The sequence below is a fragment of the Lolium rigidum genome, chromosome 5 (assembly GCF_022539505.1).
Source record: "Lolium rigidum isolate FL_2022 chromosome 5, APGP_CSIRO_Lrig_0.1, whole genome shotgun sequence".
Taxonomy (NCBI): domain Eukaryota; kingdom Viridiplantae; phylum Streptophyta; class Magnoliopsida; order Poales; family Poaceae; genus Lolium; species Lolium rigidum.
In genome coordinates this window covers 46602413-46614443 of record NC_061512.1, presented here as the reverse complement: position 1 = coordinate 46614443, position 12031 = coordinate 46602413, and positions in this window count along the sequence as shown.

Genomic DNA, 12031 nt, shown 5'->3' with positions numbered 1-12031 from the left:
CATAGGGGTGAGTGTGTGCGCGTATGTATGAGCGTCTTTGATTGTACTGTGTTTCGCAAAAAAAAAAGGTAACTTCATTCTCTTTCTAGGGAAGTGTTCCATACCTTTCTTGAGAGGAAATTGATATTTAATATTACCTTCCTTCATATCAATGGTGGCACCAACAGTTCGAAGAAAAGGTCTTCCCAATATAATGGGACAAGATGCATTGCATTCAATATCCAAGACAACAAAATCAACGGGGACAATGTTATTGTTAACCATAATATGAACATTATCAATTCTCCCCAAAGGTTTCTTCATAGCATTATCAGCAAGATTAACATCCAAATAACAATTTTTCAATGGTGGCAAGTCAAGCATATCATAAATTTTCTTAGGCATAACAGAAATACTTGCACCAAGATCACATAAAACATTACAATCAAAATCATTGACCCTCATCTTAATGATGGGCTCCCAACCATCTTCTAACTTCCTAGGAATAGAAGTTTCAAGTTTTAGTTTCTCTTCTCTAGCTTTTATGAGAGCATTTGTAATATGTTTTGTAAAGGCCAAATTTATAGCACTAGCATTAGGACTTCTAGCAAGTTTTTGTAAGAACTTTATAACTTCAGAGATGTTACAATCATCAAAATCTAAACCATTATGAGCTACAGCAATGGGATCATTGTCCCCAATGTTGGAAAAAAATTCAGCAGTTTTATCACAAGCAGTTTCAGCAGTTTTAGCAATTTCAGGTAATTTTGCACGCTTTGCACTAGGAGTAAAAACATTGCTAACACCAATTATTTTACCATTGATAGTAAGAGGTGTAGCAACATGTGAATCATTATCATTACTAGTGGTGGTAATAGTCCAAACTTTAGCTACATTATTCTCTTTAGCTAGTTTTTCATTTTCTTCTCTATCCCACCTAGCACGCAATTCAGCCATTAATCTTATATTCTCATTAATTCTAACTTGGATGGCATTTGCTGTAGTAACAATCTTATTATCAATGTCCTTATTAGGCATAACTTTCAATTTTAAAAGATCAACATCAGAGGCAAGTCTATCAACCTTAGAAGCAAGAATATCAATTTTATCAAGCTTTTCCTCAACAGATTTGTTAAACGCAGTTTGTGTACTAATAAATTCTTTAAGCATGGCTTCAAGACCAGGGGGTACACTCCTATTATTGTTGTAAGAATTTCCATAAGAATTACCATAACTATTACCATTAACAGCAGGATATGGCCTATAATTGTTACCAGAATTATTCCTATAAGCATTGTTGTTGAAATTATTATTTTTAATGAAGTTCACATCAACATGTTCTTCTTGGGCAACCAATGAAGCTAAAGGAACATTATTAGGATCAACATTAGATCTACCATTCACAAGCATAGATATAATCACATCAATCTTATCACTCAAGGAGGAGGTTTCTTCGACAGAATTTACCTTCTTACCTTGTGGAGCTCTTTCCGTGTGCCATTCAGAGTAATTTATCATCATATCATCAAGAAGCTTTGTAGACGCCCCCAAAGTGATGGACATAAAGGTACCTCCAGCAGCTGAATCCAATAGGTTCCGCGAAAAAAATTCAGTCCTGCATAAAAGGTTTGGATGATCATCCAAGTTGTCAGTCCATGGGTTGGGCAATTCTTTACCAAAGATTTCATTCTCTCCCATGCTTGAGCAACATGTTCATTATCTAATTGCTTGAAATTCATTATGCTACTTCTCAAAGATATAATTTTAGCGGGAGGATAATATCTACCAATAAAAGCATCTTTACATTTAGTCCATGAATCAATACTATTCTTAGGCAAAGATAGTAACCAATCTTTAGCTCTTCCTCTTAACGAGAAAGGAAACAATTTTAATTTTATAATATCACCATCTACATCCTTATACTTTTGCATTTCACATAGTTCAACAAAATTATTAAGATGGGCAGCAGCATCATCAGAACTAACACCGGAAAATTGCTCTCTCATAACAAGATTCAGTAAAGCAGGTTTAATTTCAAAGAATTCTGCTGTAGTAGCAGGTGGAGCAATAGGTGTGCATAGGAAATCATTATTATTAGTGTTTGTGAAGTCACACAACTTAGTGTTTTCAGGAGTATTCATTTTAGCAGTAGTAAATAAAGCAAACTAGATAAAGTAAATGCAAGTAACTAATTTTTTTGTGTGTTTTTGATATGGAGAACAAGACAGTAAATAAAGTAAAACTAGCAACTAATTTTTTTGTGTTTTGTTTAAGTGCAGCAAACAAAGTAGTAAATAAAATAAAGCAAGACAAAAACAAAGTAAAGAGATTGGAAGTGGAGACTCCCCTTGCAGCGTGTCTTGATCTCCCCGGCAACGGCGCCAGAAAAAGAGCTTGATGCGTACAATTAACACACGTCCATTGGGAACCCCAAGAGGAAGGTGTGATGCAGACAGTAGCAAGTTTTCCCTCAGAAAGAAACCAAGGTTTATCGAACCAGGAGGAGCCAAGAAGCACGTTGAAGGTTGATGGCGGCGAAGTGTAGTGCGGCGCAACACCAGGGATTCCGGCGCCAACGTGGAACCTGCACAACACAACCAAATTACTTTGCCCCAACGTAACAGTGAGGTTGTCAATCTCACCGGCTTGCTGTGAACAAAGGATTAACCGTATTGTGTGGAAGATGATTGTTTGCGAAGAACAGTAAAGAACAAGTATTGCAATAGATTGTATTTCAGATGTAAAGAATAGACCGGGGTCCACAGTTCACTAGCGGTGTCTCTCCCATAAGATAAATAGCATGTTGGGTGAACAAATTATAGTTGGGCAATTGACAAATAAAGAAGGCATAACAATGCACATACATATATCATGATGAGTACTATGAGATTTAATCAGGGCATTACGACAAAGTACATAGACCGCCATCCAGCATGCATCTATGCCTAAAACGTCCACTTTCAGGTTATCATCCGAACCCCTTCCGGTATTAAGTTGCAAGCAACAGACAATTGCATTAAGTATGGTGTGTAATGTAATCAACACAAATATCCTTAGACAAAGTATCGATGTTTTATCCCTAGTGGCAACAGCACATCCACAACCTTAGAACTTTCTGTCACTGTCCCAGATTTAATAGAGGCATGAACCCACTATCGAGCATAAATACTCCATCTTGGAGTCACAAGTATCAACTTGGCCAGAGCCTCTACTAGCAACGGAGAGCATGCAAGAACATAAACAACATATATGATAGATTGATAATCAACTTGACATAGTATTCAATATCCATCGGATCCCAACAAACACAACATGTAGGATTACAAAGAAACGATCTTGATCATGATAGGCAGCTCACAAGATCGAGCATGATAGCATAATTAGGAGAAGACGACCATCTAGCTACTGCTATGGACCCATGGTCCAGGGGTGAACTACTCACACATCAATCCGGAGGCGATCATGGCGATGAAGAGACCTCCGGGAGATGATTCCCCTCTCCGGCAGGGTGCCGGAGGCGATCTCCCGAATCCCCCGAGATGGGATTGGCGGCGGCGGCGTCTCCGTAAGGTTTTCCGTATCGTGGCTCTCGGTACTGGGGGTTTCGCGACGGAGGCTTTAAGTAGGCGGAAGGGCAGGTCAGGGGGCGTCACGAAGGACCCACACAACAGGCCGGCGCGGCCAGGGGCCAGGCCGCGCCGCCCTAGCGTATCGTCGCCTCGTGGCCCCACTTCGTTCCTCTTCGGTCTTCTGGAAGCTTCGTGCAAAAATAGGACCCTGGGCGTTGATTTCGTCCAATTCCGAGAATATTTCCTTACTAGGATTTCTGAAACCAAAAACAGCAGAAAACAAAGAATTGGCTCTTCGGCATCTCGTCAATAGGTTAGTGCCGGAAAATGCATAATAACGACATATAATGTGTATAAAACATGTGAGTATCATCATAAAAGTAGCATGGAACATAAGAAATTATAGATACGTTTGGACGTATCAGGCATCCCCGCCCTACCCCACCCTTCTCTCGATGTGCAGCGAATCCGTCATCCCCGCCATTACCCTTCAGATTCCCCAGGTCGAGCATGAGTTTGGGAATTGGTGCGGGATGTGGTGGTGGTGGCCCTTGCTCCGCCAGCCTCTCCCTGGGACTCAGTGACTCACCCCACCGGCCTTCCCCCGACATCACCCGGATTTCCTGATCTCGCTCTCGCCATTCTGTCTATTTGCTGTGGTTATGTACTTCTTTGTCTAATACATCGATGTGGTTGTGATTTTTCTTGTTTTTCTGCAGGGATTAACAAGCGCTAAGTCCAATAAAAGGTGTATTTGCATGTAGCTAATGTTTGGTACCGTGAATTTTCTTGTGATACACATATGCTTTTGAATGTGTGTCCAAATTCGAAGAAACATCAAATTCCATGATTTATACATCCAAACAAAAATTGGAATTGGGAACACCCTTTGATTCAAGCGTACCCAAACAATAGAGTTTGAATTCGAAGCCAATTCACATCTCAGATTTGAAATTTCCAATCTAATTCAACTCTAGATCCAATTCATAGCATCCAAACATATTAGATTAATTAAAACTACCCACAATGAGAATATTATTGGTAATATCATACGTTGCACGCAAGCAAAAAAGCGGATGTGACGCTGCAATTAAAAATGAAAGAGATGATAGTGATATCATATATATAGATAATATATCTTAGCACATAGAACTAAAAAAATTAGTGTTAAATAGATCTTGTACATAATTCTACATTAAGATTCTAAAAAAATATTATATCATACCATGCATTGTAGAGGTAGTATCATATACTAATACCATATGCAAATATATGATACTATTTATTATGACAAGTATAAGCGATCATAATCGGGTGAGATGCGAGTGTGGCATTCTGGAGGCCGCGCTACATGTAGCTCTTTATTTTCAAAACATATAATTTGTATTTCAAAGTTTTTTTAAAAATCTGAAACAAAATCTTAGAGGTAGCCAATGATGTATGCTACAATGGTGCAAAATTTCAATTCAAACTGATTTGCTACATGAAATTGGCAAAAGCTGACAAAATTAGTAGTCTTGAAATATGTACTATTCACTATAAAATTTGGCAGAATTTGTCATTTTTGTGTAGCCTAGAATATAAAGTAATTTGTATTAAGATTTTACACCATTTGGTATCTCCAGAGTTTTGATTCAGATTTTTTAAAATTTTGAAATACGAATTCTAAATATTTGAAAATAAAGGGCAATCGCTTAGCTCAGCCTCTGTTTGAAGATTTCCCGTGAGATGCTTGTTACTCCATAAATTCATTGAACATGCATGCATGCATCCTGTCCTGCGGCCGACATAGCTAGCTAGTCGATCAGTGCTTGTAACACAATTTTTTTTACTATTCTCGCAAGGATATCAAGAATTTTTTTTATCGAGCTTCTGCTTTCTATTGCATCATTTTTTCATGAGTTAAAGAAACATATCAATACCACATGCATGGTATATACAGTTAGCAACACAAACTCAATACTCCGTATATTCATCTTTTGCAAAACAAAAAGATAAAATATCTGACTATCAGTTTTTACTGTACCCAATATAGATTTTGGTGCCTTAGAAAAACATGATTACTAATTAAGCATATTTATAAAAAAAATTAAAAGATGCTGTAACGTAGTACCAACACGTGACACCCGGCCGGCGGGGCGTACTTCACTGTCACGCAAAGTCTGGTCTAGAAACGTACGTACGCGAGAGGAATCTTGGAACCACGGGTTTCTTTCATAGCTATCTGGTCTCGGTACGACAGATCGATCGCTGACAAAGAGAGCATCCGGATTATACTCCACGTCGTTATCCAACTTGCTAGCTCCCGCAAATCTATTAATTTCATCTATTAATTTCAGTTGATTGTGGACCATCGTCGCGTGCGCAGAGACATCCAATCCTTTCATGAGATGATGATAATTTAATTTAGGTGGAGCTGGAGCTTGACGATCTGACTACATACGCCAATGCAAGTTAGATCAATCTCCGGGAGTTAGGATGTACGATCAACCTAACCACGTTGGTTTTAATTTCTACCTAAAATCGAGAACAAGAATTAAAAGTGCAGTCAAGATATTACGGATGAAGATAAAGCTTTTATTATAAATGTGAGATTCCGAATAGTCAGTTTATTCTTCGCATTGGCCTAAAAAAAGTACACAAAATTGCAACAATGACAAACTTTTAGTCTAACTAAATCCAAACTAATGGTAGCTATTTAATGATCCCATACCGTTATGCAAGTCATGATGCAGAGTCTAAATATTGGGGCAAACACTATATACAGTTTTGGCATGTTAGTGTTGGAAATGGTGAGTGGAAGGAAGAACTCAGGGCATCTCCAACGCGGAGACCCAAACCCAAAAACAGACACCACTTTCGTCCGTTTGGGTAAAAACGCGTCCCCAAATGCAAAACGGACGGCCATTTAAGTCCGGGGCGACCCAAACCTGACCAAAATCTGGGTGGACTTTGCGTCTGTCCGGATGGCTCGGGACACCTCCGGACGTCCGTTTTTGTCCACATGACCCCACATGTTCTCTCTCCTCTGTCCTCTTTTTCCCATGGAGATGACCGGAATAGCCACCGGATTTTGGCTGGCCTGGCCAACTGCTCCCGTCGCCCACGCCGGCCGCACCCCGTCGCCGACTCCTCACTTTTTTTCATCCATGCCGAAAGTTGTTGCTTCAAAAAAAGCTCCGGCGGCAAAGCTCGTCGACGGCGATGTGCAGGGTGGCGGCCGCCGCCACGGCCGGCGCGAGCACGGTCGCTCGGCGCGCGAGCCACGGCCACGGTCGCGCGCGCCGCCGCTCCGCCGGCGCCCGCGCGCTGCAGAGCATCTCTTCCGCGTGCTGCCCGGGACGAGCCCCGCCTCGCCTTCCACGGCCACGGTCGCGCGCCGCTCGCTCCGCCGGCGCCGTGCGCCGATGCTCCGCCGGCGCCCGCGCGCTGCAGCATCTCTTCCGCGTGCTGCCCAGGACGAGCCCCGCCTCGCCTTCCACGGCCACGGTCGCGCGCTGCTGCTCCGCCGGCGCCCGCGCGCTGCAGCATCTCTTCCGCGTGCTGCCCAGGACGAGCCCCGCCTCGCCTTCCACGGCCGCGCCCCGCGCCGCCCGCCCAGGCCGCACGCCCAGGCCGCCCGCACAGGCCCGCGGAGTGCCGCGCGGGGCGCCGTCGCAGGGGCTCGCCGCGCCCTCGCCGCCCGCCACGGCCGTGCTCCCATCGCCGCGCCCACCATGGCCGCGCAGGGGCTCGCCGCGCCCTCGCCAGCCTCGCCACGCCCGCCATGGCCGTGCAGCGCGCGAGGGGCTCCTCGCCATGGCCTGTTCGCGCGGAGGTCGCCGGGGCGGGGCCGGAGCTGGCTGGGTCTGTAGTACTAGTAGTTGGAGAAGATGAATAGTATTGGGTATCTCTGCGCGCTGGGAAACAAAAACAGCCACGGACGTCCTGGTGTGTCCGCGTCTCCGGAAGCCGACCCAAACAGCCAAAATCGGACGTCCGAATACATCCGTTTGGGTCGCGCGGTTGGAGATGCCCTCAGACCCAAGTGTTGAGGACCAGAACGAGGTATACCTTCCGGAGTGGATCTATGAGAAAGTTATTGCTGGGCAGGAATTGGAGCTTAATCTCGAAATGACAGCGGAAGAGAATGAAAAGGTGAGACAACTGACTATTGTGGCACTGTGGTGTATCCAGTGGAACCCGAAGAATCGGCCGTCGATGACGAAGGTGGTAAACATGTTAACCGGGAGTTTGCACAATCTGCAGGTTCCTCCTAAACCATTTGTTTCGTCTGCAAATCGTCCTATGCCATAAAACATGAAGACTATATCACCATGAATGGTGTATTACACAGTTGATGGAACTTGCTTCGCATGTTATGCTGTAATTCCTTGTATTAGCATTGTCGAATGTTTGACTACGAACTCAACTATATGCGCCACCCGATCTGTAGCTTATAGGTCTCGTCATATGTATTGCTATTGCTATGAATCAAAAAAACATATGGCACTGGATTTTGATTTGCAATGCAATAGCTGAGAGATGGGAACCTGTGGAATAGCCTTATCTTCTCATTGCCGTGATGTATCACCTTTCCCATCCTGATTTTCAATTTTGTACTAAGCTGTTTCCAATTGAACGACGGGCAGATCGGCCTGCTTAGAAAATAGAGGATCCTGTAAGCAGGCAGCTCAGGCACTCCATTCATTTGTACTTGAAGCCAACCCCAATTGATTGAACTTCCTCAGGTACTACAGACTCAGCATTCATATTCTAAATACAAAAGGAAAGCAAGGGATTACCATGGCAGGTAGCTTTCGCATTAGGTTCTCGCCAGAGCAAGGGATTACGGCGTTCCGGTGAGACATGAGGGCCAGAGGCGGGGTTCTAGCCTTCTAGGGGAGACGGGGAACTTTCTTAGTCGGCGGAGAATGCGAGCGGTATCTGCGGAAGCGCGACGGCAGCCGGAACCGGCGGTGCGGAAGCACGTCGGGGAAAGCGCTCGCCGGCCGCCGCCAGGTAAACGGGACCCCGAAGCAAAAAACCGCCGACGTATTTTATTGCTTTGTAGTACTCTATAAGCTAACATTGGGCTTTCGTGAGATGAGAAGATCAATTTCTCACAGGCCGGGCAATGTAAAAAAGGCCGCTATAGCGTCGGAAATACTATACACCGCCAGGCCCATTTCTCGGTCACGATCACTTTTCTCTCTTCTGTTTTTTAACGGTTTCGGCTCGGTTTTCTAGATATGGTTATTCTTCTTCTGGTTTTCTGCACTGGTTTTTATTTCTTCGTTTTACTTTATTTTTATGATATACTTTTCAAAAAATCAGGTCTGTTTTTTTTAGATTTTGGAAAAGGTGTAAATTTGAAAAATGTTTATATTTTCTAAAAATGTTCATACTATAAAAATGTTAAGATCTTGAGGAACATGCAGATTGAAATTTTTTCAGTTTTCAAAGGTTAAAATTTTCAAAATATTAAAAAATTTCAAATAGAAGAAACAGAAATGCTTTTGATTTTAAAAAATAGAAAAACGAAAATAATTTTGTGCACCCATGTGTTTTCATCACCATCCATTCATTGCTCGTGATTCGTGCCCACCATAGTAGATGAAAAGATTCTTTTCTCTCTTCTCTTTTTATCTAAATCTTAAAGCACAATAGACGAAGATAGAAATATCCACATCTATACGTGAGTGTACAAAATCAACTTTCATAGAAGAAATATACAGTCACGTAACGAACTAGCTTAAACCAATGAAGCCCGTTTAATGAGTTGGCTCATAGGTGGCGCGACTCACAGGTGACGAAAAACCCTATTTGGGCTACAGCCCAGTAAAGGAGCGATGGAGGGCTCCTAGTTCGGTTTTGGGAAGGATCGAGAAGATTCCTTGTGGTTTTTTTGGTATATCGGTTTTTCCTTTCCCCTTCGGTTCTTTGCTGGTTACGTTCGTTTTCGTTGGTTTTTCGTTTTCTGTTTCTTTTTATGGAAAATGTGAACATTTTTTTGAATTTGAAACATTTTTAAGTTTAAACATTTTATAAATCAGGACATTTTTTAATCTGAACATTATGTGAGTTTGAAATTTTTTGAATCTGAATAATTTTAAAATCTGAACATTTTTCGAGTTTTAACATTTTTTAATCTATTTTTTTGTAGATTAAACATTTTTTCAAAGAAAAAGGATAAATGTACCTATAATTTTTTGGCCGCATTGGAGCGGTCCATGAGAGCTAAAGCGATAAGTAGGTGCTCCTTGGATGACGCTCGAAGCAGCAGCTCCTTGGATGACGCTCGAAGCAGCGTATAGGAGCTCCCCACAAGCCTTCACTTGTGCTCCTTGAGTGGGCTAGAATGGACCAGAATGAACAACGGACCCATCTTTTATTGTCTAGGGTGCTCGGAATACGACGGCAAGGCAAATCCTATTCGAATGTCATTGCACCATTAGGGCACCCCTCTGACGCAACAGGTTGACCCACTATGGTTGGGAGCGGCGGCGGACGGATCTCGTTGAAACAACGCAATCAACTTAGGGTTTGGGATGCGGGGAGTTCTTTGGCGACTTAGCATTCATGGTGCGGAGTTGGTCAACCGTAAACTAGACACACCGTGTTACAAACTAATGTACTTATGTAATGTCAGCTTGTCAGCTTCAAAGAACCTTCTGTTTTTAGTAGAAAAAATAATGTAAAAGGAACTTTCCCTAAGATAGCCATGCACACCATGTTAACAAGTATGACTAGATTTTTTATGTGCGATATAAATAGACATATATTTTCACAAATAAGTTATCAACGGTGAATTCATGCCGATGTCCCCGATGTCCCCTCCCAAGAATCATGATGACAAAGTGATAATTTAAAAGGAATAAATCCAATATTATGTTACTATCGAAACTAGAAATCCCTTAACCTTCGAAACTAGTGCCCTGTTCTTCCACTAAGAAGGAAGAAATTAATCCAAGAGGCCTCATAAAACGTTTCCTTAGAGGTTAAACTTCCATTAGTCTATCATTTCTAGAAAAAGTATCTCGTATTTTTCATTTTCATTCCCACAAGAAAAAATACTATAGTTCACATTTGGAACATGCATAAATACAGCATCACATAGGAAAACTTCCACCTTGGCTGTCTCTCGGCCGACAGAGCGCGTACATGCATGACAGTGTATGTTCATGGTAAAAAGGGCACACAACTTTCTCAAAAAAAAAGTGCATACAACAACGACATCATTCTACAAAAAAAAAAAAAAAGCGTACAACGACGACACGGATAGGAAAGAGCATATGTATAACGTAAGGTCTCGTACGTGTTACACTAGCTAAGAGCAACTCTAACAGAGCCCGTAAACGGGCCAAAACCAAAAAATAACCGCCGTTTTACTGGTTCGGGCGAAAAACGGCGCCGATCAGTGACCGTAAAAGGGGCAAAACCGAAAAAAAATTTACGGGCCGAGACCGTAAACTCAAAACGGCCTGTATTTGTAGGGGTCGATCGAGCGAACCGAACGCTCGATCCCTATCTAGGGCACGCTGAAGTTTCAGCTGACGCAACCGCTCGCTCGCTCCTTCCCCCACGCTCCCCGCGCCGCCACCACACTCCGCCGCCCCACCCAATTCGCCCGAGCCCCGCAACCCGGAGGTAGCGCCGGTCGCCCCGCACCCCGCCTGCTGTTCCTCGCCCAACTCCGGCTGCCGCCCCCACCGCCGCCGCCGCCGCTCCATCGGAATCGAGGATGAGCTCGGGCGACGATTTCGGTCTGTCGGATTCGTCGAGCTCCAACGATTCTGACCTCGACGAGCTGCTCCAGGATGACGACTTGGAGGCCACCATGCTCCTCCTTGCCGTCAAGGACCTGGAGGACCGCGCGAAGCTGCTGAATCGGAGGCGCGGCTCCGTGTTCGGCCGGAACCACATCCAGCGGAATCGCCTCCTCGGTCACGAGCAGCTGATGGAGGACTACTTCGCCGAGGTACCAACCTATCCTACCCATCTGTTCCGTAGGAGGTATCGCATGCGGCGTAGCTTGTTCGTGCGAATCGTCAAGGACTGCGAATTGCATTCGAATTACTTCAAGCAACGAGGAATGCCGCCGGGTGATGGGTTTTAGCGCTTTTCAAAAGATCTCTGCTGCCATGAGGGTAATTGCGTATGGCATCCCTGCGGATTACACCGACGAGTATCTTCGAATTGGCGAAGATACTACCACGGAGTCAGGCCGCAAGTTTGCTCGCATGATTATCAAGTTGTACGGGCCTACGTATCTCCGAGCTCCCAACTAGGATGACACCAAACGGTTGATGGAGATAAATGAGAAAAGAGGTTGGCCTGACATGCTTGGTAGTCTCGATTGTATGCATTGGACATGGAAGAATTGTCCAAAAGCATGGCATGGACAGTACTGTGGCAAGAGCAAAGATGCAACCATTGTCCTTGAGGCCGTAGCATCACAAGATTTGTGGATTTGGCACTGTTTTTTTGGTTTGCCGGGGACA